Source organism: Orycteropus afer, unplaced genomic scaffold (genome assembly GCF_000298275.1).
Source record: "Orycteropus afer afer isolate SDZICR_OR568_19922 unplaced genomic scaffold, OryAfe1.0 scaffold00382, whole genome shotgun sequence".
In the NCBI taxonomy this organism is placed as follows: Eukaryota; Metazoa; Chordata; class Mammalia; order Tubulidentata; family Orycteropodidae; genus Orycteropus; species Orycteropus afer.
The window spans coordinates 2047739-2059853 of record NW_006921969.1 but is presented as its reverse complement, the minus strand read 5'-3'; positions in this window follow the sequence as shown (position 1 = coordinate 2059853).

Here is a 12115-nt window from a genome sequence, read left to right as displayed (position 1 = left end):
CCATCCCTTCATACTCTTCTGCACCCTGAGCTATCTCCCTGTGCATAAGCAGCCCTTCCTTCTCCCATGATTGTTCTCTCCAGGGTGTGTGTCTAAGACTGTAAATCTTTATGGAGGCAGATTGCCTTGTCTTTTTCCTACAGAATGGCTGGTGGACTCACACCACCCATCTTTGGGTTAGCAGCTGAATGCTTTAACCACTGTGCCATCAAAGCACCTTAGGATTCCATTCTTGATGGTGCTGCTTTCAAAAAAAAAAAAAAAAGAAAAATTGCCTAGTAGCATAAGTTATCTGATAATTGGCAGATGTGTGTTCATAGGAACATTCACAAGTTTTATTTAGCCCATCTATTTGGACAGAAAAAGGAGCTCTTGTGGCACAGTGCTTAAGCACTCAGCTGCTAACCGAGAGGTTGGTGATTTGAACCTAACAGCTGTTTAGTGGCAGAGAGACATGGTAATCAGCTCCTGTAAAGATAATAGCCTTGGAAACCCCATGGGACAGTTCTGCGCTGCCCTCTTGAGTCACAGTGAGTTAGAATTGATGGCAACAGGGTTTAATGGGAATTACCTTTCCTTAGCACCTCACATCTACCACCTCAATATCTGGCAGATCCCATTTCACTCATGACAATTGAAGTCAATATTTTTGTTTTCCCAACCAATAACATGTTGCTACTTATCATCTTTGCCTTTACTCCTTTATTTTCCTCATCATATAAAGATAAAACTTTGTTATTTTCTTTTTAAATAGCTTATCTAATATAAGATTTAGTTTTAAAAATTGTATCTGAGACGACCAGCAGTTAAATTCGTTGATGCTTCATGGAACTTCTGATTAATTTCATTTCTTTCATCTCTTCATTATTTATGCTTGTCATTTTATTGTGTGTTCTGTAATCATGGTGCTATCTTTGATTCCTCTCTTTTTCTCACTTATTACCTCCAATTTACCTGCACATAGAGGTGCCTATGAGCAAAATGTATTCTCAATAAGGTCACTTCTCTGCATCTCCTTTATTTACCCTATTACAATTCACCTTCACCTCCAACCAGCCTTCCATCTGTTTTTTTTGCTTTTACAGAGATCAGATTGTTTTTGCTTTTACAATTATTCCTTCCTTAAAATCCATTTTCTGTACAACAGGCAGAGTTATTTAAAAAAAAAAAAAATGTGAATCACATCATGACTCTGCCCTGGTTAAAGGACTTTTCATCACATTTAGAGTAGAATCCACACTCCTTAATATGGTTTGCAAAGCTCTGTCTGATCTGGCCTTTGCTTTCTACTCTCCTCCTTTCCCATTCTGTTCCACACTGATGTCTTTTCATTTTCTCAATACTCCAAATTTACTACCATCTCAGGACCTTTGCACAAGCTATTTCTCTACCCTACTTCTCTGCCTGTTTCTCTGTGTTCTCCCCCTGACATATACTGCACTGGCTTCCTCCTGTCATTTAGATCTCAGTGTACATGTCATTTCTTCCAAGGAAAACTTAATATTCCACCTGAAGTTGTCATTAGCACACTCTTTCATGTGGCCTGCTTTAATTCTCTGCATAGCAATTATTGCCAGCCAACAGTGTATTCTTGCTGATGCCTTGTCTATTACCCCTTCTAGAACACAATCTTCATGAGACTTTCACTATTCCTAGATAGTTAGGGATTGTTGTTAGAATCCATCCAGTCAATTCTGACTCATAGCGCCCTGACATTTCTGGAAGTTCCCTGTCAATAATATACGAGTACAATCGGTTTTGAATTATTTTCAAGCAAATTTTACTTGTGTACAATATGAACGATATTATTTGATAATTTCCACATTCTATTGCATCACCTTTCTTTTGAATTGGCACAAATATGGATTTCTTCCAGTCAGTTGGCCAGGTAGCTGTCTTCCAAATTTCCTGGCATAAACAAAGTCCTCCAGCACTGTATCCATTTGTTGAAGCATCTCAGTGGTATTCCATCAATTCCTGGAACACTGTTTCTTGCCAGTTTCTTCAGTGCAGCTTGGACTTCTTCCTTCAATACCATTGGTTCTTGATCATATGCTACCTCTTGAAATAGTTGAATGTCAATCCATTGTTTTGATGCTTCTTACGTTATTCAATATTTTGCCCATAGAATCCTTCAGTATTGCAGTTGGAGGATTGACTTTTTTTCTTCACTTCTTTCAAGTTGAAAAATGCTGAGCATATTCTTCCCTTTTGGTTTTCTAATTCCAGGTCTTTGCACATTTAATTATAATACTTTTTCTTCTCGAGCTGCTCTTTGAAATGTTTGTTCTGCTCTTTCATTTCATCATTTCTTTCTTTCACTTTAGCTCTCTAAGAGCAAGTTTCAGAGTTTCAAAATGGATGTCAGTCAGAAGTGTGCTTACTATATAGCATGTATGACTCATTACTTGTTTGTTAAATAAAAAAAATAATAAATGAGTAAACACTAAAATTACTGGAATTGTTTTCCTGGGTATGCAAGTTTTGTGCTTATAAGTAGATTATAAATGCCTAGGATAGTTCTTTTGTTTCCTCATATCACTTAGAGCAGTTGGGGGTATGGAGTCAGTGCTCAGCAAATTCTTACTCTCTAGATTTTAGCTCTTTTGACTATATTTAGTTTTCAGTATCCTATGGAATCCATAGAATACCTAACTGAAAAGTTCCCTTCTTAACAAAAATGGTAACAATATCAAACCTATAATTGACATGCTATAGTTTTAATTCCAGTAAAGCTACAACAGCTCACCTCAAGTGTTTTAGTGATTATTTCCAAGGGAATTAAAAGTAGGCTTAGTAAGTAATAGAAATTCACATTATATTTTTGTGCTATTACTACAGTTGTGGCAAACTCCCTCCCAAGGTTTTCCTACAATAAAAACTCCAGAACCAAACTCACTGCCATCCAGTAGGGTCCGACTCATACAATCCCTCCTTGGGATTCTGAGGTGGTATCGCTATGGAAGTAGATTGCCCAACCTTCCTTCCGAGGAGTGGCTAGGGGGTGTGAACCACCAGCCTTCTGGTTAGCAGTCAAATGCCTTAGGCACCACACCATATGGAATAGTAAGTTGGTTTTTCTTCATTTCTGCCCACAGTCTGTAGTTTTTCTTTTATGGCTTATAATTAGACAGGGAAGACAAGTTGCTGTGTTTATTACTGAGAAAGTTATTTGCTGTCTTATGCTGCCAGCTTTTGTAAGAAATATGATGCACTAACTCTGGAATCTTATGGATTCACAACTACAGCATGCCCTAGAGAATAGCTAAGCCAATGGCTTTATTTTGCAGAAAAGTACACTGAGATCCAGAGAAACAAAGTGACCACCATGGCTATTTTCCTGACTCCCAATGTGTGATTTTAAAGTGAACTATGTATACTGCCTTTCTCCCTAACCTAGGGGGGGATTTGTGTGGAAAAGAGAAATACTACAAATAGTGATCTTTGAAAAAGTAAACTGTCTTCTAAGGAAATACTTGTTGTTGTTTCTGTAGACTTTGTGTTGTGCTTTTAGTACATGATGTAAATCCTTAAGGACCCTCTGCAGAATTCTTCCCAGGAATTTCACCAGTTACTAGGACATGTAAAATATAAACCATTAGATAATTGCCTTTTAACTTTCTAATTTCTCCCATCCTTTATAAAGCTGTATTTTGCTTTTAAAAACCCTCACAATCAGTCCCTTACTGATTTCTTTATCTGTATATTTTTCTTCCTCACTTCTTTCTAGACTGTAAATTCTGCAAGGATTGAGGATATCTGGTATTACCAACACCTAGTTCAATGTCTAGCATGTAGAAGACACTCAATATTTGATTAACTCTTAGTGATGTAGTTCTACTTCTGTGTTTCAGCTCCCTTCCCCAAATCTAGTTCTTCCTTATTCTCAAATCCTACTTCCTCTTTGACTTCTCTATTTTCATTGACTCACTCCAAATCTTTTAGCACTCTTCCTCTTGGGATGTGTTATCTTACAGTGTAGGGTACTGTTATGCATAATTAAGTCCACTCAACTCAGTTATTAACAGTGGAACCATACAGGTCCATATAAATATCTCTGTACTTTTCATGTATTTTCAGGGTATGCTACACACAGCAAGGGCTCAGTATTTATTTGTCGACTATGCCTGTTCATGTTACACCTTACTATGTTGACATGTTCTGTGACTACATGATACTGGCATGCTGCCATGTTCTAAGCTAAATTTCAGCAGAGGATGAGGTGTGCAGTTTGTAAATTGTTTTTGGAAACATTACACAGGAAGTCATTTTCATTTTGTTGCAGATCAACAGGAAATAAGGCTTAGTTGCCAAACTAAAGCAAGAAAAGCAACCAAGCATATTATTCCTCCCTTAGGGCCTTTCAGGAATCATTAGCTTATCCTAAAATAGTGGAAATTATCCCAGCAATTTCAGTTGCACATACAGAGGAAATTTTGACGGGAGGAAGATATTCAGTGTTTTGTTCCAGTTTAATTTGCATTGTCTTATATGTTGCTTTTGAATTTTATCATATATTCTAATCACTTATGAGATATAGTTTAGAAAGTATGCACTTTCTTTCTTACTGTAATTTGAGTGAAAGTTTACAGAGCAAATTTGTTTCCCATTCAATAATTCATGCAGATTTTGTTTTGTGACATCGATTGCAATCCCCACCTTGTAACAGCACTCTTCCCACTTCTTCCTTGAATTTACCATTTCCTTTTTCCTACTTTCCTATCCTCTCCTGCCTTCTGAACTTTATCCCTAGGCAAACACTGCCCTTTTGATCTCATGTAGTTGATTGTTCTGATGAGTGTGCACCTTCCTGATGTTATTGTTCACCTTATTGGCCTATCACTTGGCTGAAAGTTGAATGGTGGGGATGTTCAGTTCCAGAATTGAGGGAAGTCTAAGGGCCATAGTGTTAGGGGTTTCACTAGTCAGATGAGTAAGCCTTGTGTTTCTTTATGATTTGAGTTTTGTTCCGTATTTTTCTCCCACTCTGTGCAGGACTTCTATTGTGATCCCTTTCACAGTGGTCAGCAGTAGCAGCCAGGAGTCATCTAGTTCTGGTCTCAGAGTAATGGAAGTTGGGGTTCATGTGGTCCATTGGTCCTTTAGACTAATTGTTTTCTTTCATCTTCACTTTTTTTGTTGTTGTTTTACTCTTCTTTGTTCTGGATAGGGAGTGACCAATAGTTACATCTTGCATGGCCCCTCACAAGTTTTTAAGACCCCAGTCACTACTCACCAAAGTAGGGTGTAGAACACTGTCTTTGTGGGCTATTCTTTGCCAATTGACTTTAGTGTCCCCTAAGAATGTGGTTCTGTTCCCAGCCACTCATTCCCTCAAGGTGTTTGATTATGGTTAAGGAGTTTTCATAATTTGCCCCTGTATGCTCTACTATATTCATGGATATATTTGCAATACATATAAAGATATGTGTAGAAACACTCTCAGCCAAACTTATGTATATTCATGTGTATAGATAGTCCCATTCACCTTCCCACTCCTGTTCAGCTTGAGTGTCTATTTATTTATCCACTTGTAAGTTATTATTATTACTGTTATTGCAGTATTGTGTATGTAATAGTATTTACCTTTGTTGCCCTTGAGTCCTGTGCTCCTCATAGTGCCTTTCTTGGCCTTGATCATTTCGTGCTGACCTTCTACTCATTGTATACTGCCTTTCCCTTCACCCAAGTTAGGAGATACGCTCTTTCATTTAATAAAACAGATATGTCTTCTTAGATCAAAAGACTACTCCTATCTGTGTTACCTTTTTTTTTTTTTTTTTGGCCATTTCTATTGTTTATTATTCTTTTCATTGGCATTAATGATGGTGGGAATACAAGGTTACTTACTTTAAAGTTTGATCCTCTTTCAAATTATTCTTACTCTGTAGCTTTGGCCATTTCTTATAAGTAGACTATCCTGGTTGTGGCCCCACTATAACCTATTTGTGAGGGTGGAAACTTTATTCAGACACTTGGCATGTTTTAATTTGACATTGCTTTTTTTAGACTAATCTAATTTCCTTCCAGAACAGAAGTTGGCAATCATTTAGGGAAGTGGTAGAGGATGTTGGAATCACTGAGGTTGAAATGTATATGAAGGTCCATAATCCAGAGATTATTGATATAATGAACTCAAAAACCTTCAATAATCACTCCACTATGTAATGACAGCCTTCATCTAGAGAGCTTGGGGTCGTGGATTCTGTGGGTAATGCTGGCTCTGCTTTGTTGGGCTAGGTAAGAGTCAGCATATATCAAGTGCACTCTAAGGTATGGGGCTAACTAGCATATGCCAGAGACCATTCTTTACCCCAGATAGCTGAAAGGACAGACAGGTGCCCTTTGCTTCCAACTGCTTTATTTCTCCCTTTTCAAACATGGAAATGTACCAAGCCATAATGTATTATATTTCCCTCAAATTTTCAGTCATAGCAGAGAATATTTTTAGATTTATAAAACTGACCAATTCATTTGTCAACATTTTCATTGTTTACAAAGGACAACAAAACAAAAACAGCTTCTTGGAACTCAACTATTTGTATTGTTTAATTTCTGCCTTGAGGGGGTCTGCACATCTAAGCTGGCATGTGGTGGTATTCTAGTGTAAAACTGCGTAGTCCTCCTTTGCTCACTGAGGGGGTTGTGGCAGACTCAGGGACCCTTTCCCCTATCAACACTATGTTTTTTTTTCTTTGCAACTAGATCAAATGCTTCAGATTTATTATCAGATGTGGCATGGATGAGTCAAACAGAAACAAATGCCCTTGAATTTAAAAATAGAAGTTAAAAAGGCAAAATATTTGCACTTAAAAAGGAAAAGAAAATAACAGAAATCTCTGTGGCAGACCATTCCTTGAAATTATCCTCACTAAATTATAATCATGCACTTTCCACTCTCTGTAATTAAACATTAGATTTCATTTATTCCAGATGCATTCACTTCAAGTAAACTCGCAATGCCCATCCTTCTTTTTTGGTCATTGTAAATTTATTTGAAGTTTGTGGCCAGCACATGAATGGGCACAGTGGTGTTTTTAAGTGAATGCTAGAACTCCCCCCCCTTTTTTTCCACCCTTCGTGTGGCACATTTATACTGATGAATTTGATCTTATTAAGTTTTATGACATATAGTGCCTATGCGAGGTTGATGACGTTTTACAAAATGTTCATGTGTTTCTGAAAGGAGTTTGCAGGACTTTGGTTGGTGGTGGAGGCATGGAGGAAGTTGTTTTGATCATATTTCAGGTAGGTAAAATTGTTGGCTGCTGTACTGAGCATCTGGAATGCTGAGAAATGTCACAATGCCTTTAATTTATACCACGTCTTCTCTTCAGAGAGCCATGGACAGTTACATGAAAACCTGAAAAACCATTTTTTTCTCTCCCCATAGTTACCTCTTCCCTATGTTCTTCCTTCCCATGCACTCCTGCCTCCTGAGCTGTCTCCCTGTGCAAACACTGCCCTTGTGTTCTCCCATGATTGATTGCTTCAAGGAGTGTATCTATCTGATGTAACTGTTCACTCCATTTGCCTATCTGTTCTTTAGCTGGAAGCCACAGGACTAAATTCAATTCCAAACCTGAAGGGTAACAGGTGTTATAGTTTCAGGGGTCTCACCAGGCTCTATTAGACCAGCAAACCTGCTTTTTTTTGTTGTTTTGTTTTAATGATTTTGAGTTTTGTTCCACATTGTTCTCCCACTTTATACAGGATTGCCTACAAAAATCCCCCTCCAAGTGGTTGACAGTGGTAGCCGGGCACCATCTAGTTCTGGTTTCATAATCATATGGGCTGAGGATCACATGGTGTACCAGTCACTTGGATTAATTGTTTCCATGTGTCTTTGGATTTATTTATTCTTCTTTGCTCTGGATGAGGAGAGATACCTCATTGCATCTAGATGGCCACTTGCAAGCTTCTAAGACCCCAGTCACTATTCACCAAAGTAGGATGTAGAATATTATTTTTGTGTGGTATGTTAATGCCAATTGAGTTTGATGTCCCGTGCAACCATGGTCCTGAGCCCAGAAGTCCAGCTAGTCACTCCCTCCCCATAGCTGGCTGTGGCCAAGAAGCCATTATAAAATTGTCCCTTGCCAGCTCTACTATACACCCAGACATTCTTACAGCTCATACAATACACATGTAGAAAACTTGAATACTAACCCTACATGGTCATGGGCACACTTCCCCCTGGCTTAGATATACCTGATTGTTTAGCCTGTCCACCCATATCTCCTCCAGTAGATCAATGCTTGCCATCACTGACAACACAGTACTGTACATGCAAAAGGTCTCATCTTTGTTGTCTGTACCTCCCATGTACCTGAGGAAATGTTTTGTTTGCTAGATTTGCAGATCTCTTACATAGTAAGATAATATAACTAAACAACATCTATAAATATTAAATACAAGCTTTTTAGTGCTTTGACATATTTCCCTACTCTTGTCTCTTAATTAGGATTTGTTGTTTATGTAATATGTTGTTTAAAGTGGTTAAAAAATTTACAAAATCTAGTATATTTTATTTTTGCAATTACAAATAATATTTATTTTAACTAATTGAACTAGTGCTTTAACAAAGAACGATAAATTAACTCTCAGTCGTATGTAATGGAAAGATAAACTTCGCAAAATGAGCTCATAAAGCATTATCTGAGTAGAGCCATTGCTGTGAAGACACGTGGAGCAAGTTTTATGCTTTTAGGTTCATTGTAATCTTGTGGTGATAGGGGTTATCCTGGGTGTTTTGTTGATGCGCTGATGTTATTCAAGTGCACTTTATTTATCACTTGACCATTTTACACTTGATGAGCATTTCCACAGGTTTGTGGGCAACAGATACTAGGTCAGTTTTATCATTTATTTGAAATATATTGAAAGCTCCATGGAGTAGTCCTGCTGGTGCAGTGGTTAAAAGCTCGGCTGTGGACAAGTCAGTGGTTGGAACAGTGGGAAAAAGTTGTGGCAGATTGCTTACATAAAGATTACAGCCTTAAAATGCTATGTGAAAGTTCTGCTCTGTCCTATAGGGTCTATAGCATCACTATGAGTCGGAATAGACTGGACAGTAATGTTTTTTTTAAATAAAATATGCTCCATAGAATAAAAAGTTCAATGTAGTCCTGAAAATGATGTATTAGAATTACTTGTACATTTTCAGTTATCCATCATATGTCCCATAGATTTTTTGCTAAAAAATAGCTCCCCACCCCTCACCAAACAACAGCAACAAAAGATCTGTAGCTTCATATCTAGTCTTTGGTATTTTCTTTAAAACCAATCTTAAGTCCACTCAGTATAGTCCATACCCCTCCCACTTTCCCTTGATATTCGGGGAGCAAAGGGAAGCAGAGAAGCTCAGCTGAGAAGGTAAAGGAAAGGATTGAGAGACGCCTCAGTCAGCATTAGTCCAAAAACATTAAAAAGAAAACCACACTTGTTGAACTGCAGTGTTTACTGGCTTGTCAGAGAGGGGGCAGCAAACGTTCCATTTTTATATTTATAAGGCTCTTCTATTAGAACCACTGTTCGTTTAGCTTTACTCTAACACCAACTGCTTGGACTCACATAATGTTTATATATATAGATAGACAGATAGATAGATAGAATAGATAGATAGATAAAATAAATAATATATAACACATATTACATAAGTTAATTATATTTAAACTCATATTCTTTGTGTGAATAAACTACATACAATACGTGGACTGGCGCAATCTGACCCTCTTCACATCGTGCTGAGGGAACTGGGACTCAGAGAACCAGGAGAAGAAAATGATGATAATGGGAATACTATTGCTGCTGTTGCTGTGTTGGGAGCTCTAGTAGTGTAGTGCCTAAGGCACTTGACTGCTAACCAGAAGGTTAGCAGTCTATGACACATACAAAGAATACATATTCTTTGTATGTATATTCTTTTTAAATCCTCTCTACCCATGTAATGGGAGCTCCGGTAGCATAGTGCCTAAAGCACTTGACTGCTAACCAGAAGGCTGGCAGTTCAAACCCACCAGCCACTCCTCAGAAGGAAGATGAGGCAATCTACTTCCGTAATGATACTGCTTCGGAAACCCAAGGAGGGGTTGCTATGAGTCGGGTCCGACTTGACTGCACATAACAACAACAACAACTACCTATGTAATGCAGAACACATAGTTAATCTTTGAACAGTTATATTTCACACACACACAAAAACAATTTGTCCTTTAACCTGAGACATATTGACATATCCCAAAGGATAAATTTTTCTCACACTACCAATAATTCATCTTCCAAAAATTGAGGTGTATCAAATCATTCCAAACCAAAAACCCAAACTGACTGCCATCAAGTCAGATCTGACTCATAGTGACCCCTCCTTGGGTTTCTGAGGCAGTATCTTTACGGAAGTAGGTGGCTTAACCTTCCCTCCCAAGAGTGGCTGGTAGATTTGAACCGTCAGTCTTCCGGTTAGCAGTCAAATGCCTTAGGCACTATGCTACCAGAGCTCTTCATTATTTGCCTAGCACCATGATATGTTCAGTACATGGTCACGATTGTTACCATTAGGTCATCTTTTAATCGGGGACTTCAGTTTTGGCAGGATCTGAAATTGTGTGGCAAGTATGAAAAAGGCCTTTGGCAACATGAACAATATCAGAGTTTCAGCTGAAGTGAGTACATGCTTCATTCATCACTGCGTTTTAATCAAAACAGTCAAAACCAAGCTTCATAGTGATAGACCACCTAGTTTTTCTGGGTTGTGACTAATTGCACAACTAAGTTGATTGATTTGCCTTGCAAAATAAAATACTTGGAATCATCCTTACAACTTTCTATTTCTGTTTCAATTAGAGCCTTGGTGATGGAATGAAAGAAAGGAAGATTTCTCTCTACACAGATGTGTTACCTACTTTATCCACCAGATGCCCACAAAAAGACAATAGTGCTGAAAGAAACGTTATTTAATTTAAAGTTTAAACCTAGATAAGCTTTGGATACCTAAAAACAACAAAAGCAAATAAGAAGTAAAGTTATACCATTAGAGGGCACTTTTGTAATCTTAGAAGAAAGTTTTGTTCCTAGACGGGCCTACCTGAGGCTTATTTTTAAGAAGAAAGTATTTCCAGCTGTTTATTTAAAGTAGTCCTTAAGCTGAATGTTTGAGAGAGAACATTTTATTGGTAGGAAAATAATCTACAAATTCTTAAAATCACCCTTTAAAGAATATTTAAGAAGGTTTCAATTTTTGATCAGTGAATATAAGGTGCAAATATATACACAATATGTCTGCACAGCTAATTGCTTTTTGATTAGCTATACTCAGTGCTTCTTTTACATATATTTTGTTAAAAAATATCAGCCTGTAACCTGATCATGTTAAACAGGATTATTAACTTTCCATAATAACTGAGTGGGTTTTTTCCAACAATAGTTAAATACTATTAGATAAAAATGGTTTATATTTTGAAAACCATAATCTGGCAGAATAGAATATAAAATCCTGTTTTTTGGGCTCATACTAACTTTAAAGACTTTTCTGAAAATGCATCTGTTTTTTCCATAATTGATGTGACAATTAAGATGGTTTAAATTATTCGGAGGGTAGAGGGGGAATTCCCTGATATAATTTAAATCTGGAAAATAAGATCCTCTTTATAAAGAAAGCAAAAGATCTTGGAAAAGATCTACTCTTGGTAGTAATAAAAATAAAAATGTCTACCTGATCCAGTAAAGTGCTTAAACCAGTATAATAATTTAATAGGTGAAAGTTTAGCATAAAGACTGTGAATGGTTTCAGATTTTATCCTTCTTGAGAGCTAACAAGTTAGGCTGCCATAGTTTCATGGATTCTAACAGAAGGCATAAGGAGCTCTGATGGCACAGTGGTTAAGCACTGAACAGCTAACCAACAGTTCAGCAGTTCAAACCCAGCAGCCGTTCCATGGAAGAAAGATGTGGCAATCTGCTTTCATAAAGATTACAGTCCTGGAAACTCTATGGAGCAGTTCCACAACCCTATATAGGGCCACTAAGAGTCAGAATTAGGAGCTCTGGTAGCATAGTGCCTAAGGCACTTGACTGCTCACCAGAAGGCTGGCGGTTCAAACCCACCAGCCACTCCTCG